Raw genomic sequence first — 2922 nt, forward strand, 5'->3', positions numbered from 1 at the left:
AAAGTTTTCAATTTACTTTAATCCTATCTATCAGAGGAATCACTCTCTATGGCAGCTATATCTGTACAAAATGTATTTATTAAATAATAAAACCCGCCTCGGCCTCCCAAAATGCTGGGATTACAGGTGTGAGCCACCACGCTCAGCCTATCATTTCCAGTTTTTAATTTAACCTAAGAGACAAGCAACTCTTTCATTTGAACATTTAGAGTCCATTGTTGGGCAATGAATTAGTGTACTTTCAATATTGTGTGTCTTAAGGAATAGGAACGTTTGAGGAGGAGAGAGATAGAAGAATGGCTAGTTAGTATTGCAGTCAGAACACATACAATATTCACCCATTAAGTTTGGTGTTTTTTTACGGGTACAGTTATGATGCCCCAACCAACTACCATAATAACAGCAAAGATTCCTGATCAAAAGTAATCACCATTAGTGATAAGACAATAATAAAAGAGTTTGAAATATTGTTAGAATTATCAAAATGTGACACAGAAACACAAAGTAAATGCCTGCTGTTGGAAAAACAATACCAGTAGATTTGCCCACTTGCCATCCACCTTTAATTTGTAAAATCTGCAATATGCAGTATCTATAAAGTGTAGTAAAGTGAAATGCAATAAAACAAAATATGCCTGTAGTACTTACAATTTTTAAATGTATAACTATGTGTTTACTTTATATTTATATCCCTGTTGCCTACAGTTTTTCAGCCTTGGCACTACTTACATTTTGGGCCAGATAATTCTTTGTCTGGAGGCTGAACAGTGCATTGTAACATGTTTAACAATATCCATGGCTTCTACTCAATTGGTATCAGTAGCGCTTCCTAGTTATGACAACCCAAAATGTCTCTAAAGACAACCATATATTCATTAGAGGGACAAAATCACCTGGAGGTGAGATCTATTGCTTGCGCATAACACAGTGCCTGGTATATACTACAGGTTCAATTTTTTTAAATTAGAAGTTTTATATTTCAATGGTTGTTTAGTTCACATGAAGCTAAATTCTTTCAATCCTTGAGGATCCAGAATCCAAAAGTAAAAAGTTCATTAGAGCTTTTTTACTTTTTATGCAACTTTTATCATGACAACAAAATTTTATTGTCAAAATTTTATTTATTATGATCATTCTAGATTAATAATTAGTAAGCTCTAGAGGTAGGAGAGTGTATTTTTCAGAAGGAAATGGAGACAAGGCACACATTTTCTTATTTTCTCTTCTTCTGTATGAATAAAAATTATTTCTGAACTTTTAACTCAAGGAGACTGAAAGAATTGCTAAAAAATGTTTATTAAATGGGATAAGAAAAGTTTTTTTATGTAAGAATTGTATCCTGTAATTGATAGTGTCTTTTTTTCTTACTAAAACAATATGTAAAATAATTACTTACACTTAAAATCATCTAATTTTACTTTTCTGTTGAAAAAGCCCACGCTCGTTCACTCATCAATTTACATATGCCAGGGTGGTAAAATTAGGTACACAGTAAATCCTCATCACACCTCCAAGGTAAGAGATTAATATGTAACTCTTGTGCTATATATAGTCAAAGAAAAAAATACACAAATAATATCTTTTGTGGGCTTAGAATTTAAAGCCTAACTTAAAAACGGTTACTCTACTTATTAAATATTTTGATGTTGAATCTGTGACTACTCTTATGAAAAGAGTGTGGTAACATGATACTACGTTACTCCTGAGATCAGTTCATTTCTAATTAGAGTTTAGAAACTTTTGGAAACTCATAAGATTAATTTCAATTAATATCAACATAAAGATACTCAGCATACTATATTTCACACATTGATAATGTAATCTTTAATTCTTGGAATTTTTATATAATCAAAATCTTATAAAGAGAATAGTTTTGTGTACAACATTTTTATTTACTCCCGAAAGAAAAAATATACATGAATAAATTAACTCCAAAATTATCCAGTTTTGGTATTATCAATAATTTTTTTCTCCCATATACTAGCTCTACAGTTTTTAAGTAATATGTGGTTTAAGAAATGTAACTTTTTAAATATTTGGCTCTTGGCATATCTGTTATTTCCTTCTATATATATATATAAAGTGGCACAAGCCTTTATGTATTTGAAAAACATTTCTTGAATCTCTATTTTGTGGCAAACATTGCACTAATTATGAAAATTGTTGAGCAAGAATATTAGAAATTATATTTGGTCACGAATCATAAAATGGAAATTCTAGTCCATAAATTAACATTGTTAACTACTCTTTATTATATTGGTTTTAGTACCTTCTTTGTGTGAGAACTGTGATTTTAACTCAATGTATTATGTTCATTACATTATTTTGATTCTTATAACAATCCTGTAAGAAATTTATGACCTCTATTTTGAAATAAGAAACTTGGGAAAACAACTTCCCTGAACTTTTTTTTTTTTTTTTTTTTTTTCACCTAGTAATAATGAAAGTAGCTATTTGCAGGGTTGTCATGGAAATCATGTCCAGTCATGGGCAACAGTGGCCCATACAAACCTCAGGTGATATTATTATGATTAATGACATTGAATAGACTTTTTAAGCGCAATAATCCTTTGACAGTTCTACTTCACTTCACCACTTGGATGGCTAATAGACAATTCAGAGGTAATATGTACAAAAACAAATTGTAGAGTTCTGTTCTAATGTTGTCACTTAAATAAATATACTCCTTTCCAAGTCCTCCCACAACTCAGTGGTAGACATTATTACAGTTTCTCAGGCCACAAAAGAGAAATAAAGTATTTTTAAAAAAGAAACACACATGAGAAAACAGAAAACAAAAATCTCCTGGAAACTTTGATCTTATAATCCACATCTATCTATCAGCAAATTATTCCTTCCTTCTATACTTTCTTACATATATACAGATTTCAACCTCTAATGTTACCACCTTATTTCATCAGC

The sequence above is a fragment of the Pongo abelii genome, chromosome 2 (genome assembly GCF_028885655.2).
Source record: "Pongo abelii isolate AG06213 chromosome 2, NHGRI_mPonAbe1-v2.0_pri, whole genome shotgun sequence".
Taxonomy (NCBI): Eukaryota; Metazoa; Chordata; class Mammalia; order Primates; family Hominidae; genus Pongo; species Pongo abelii.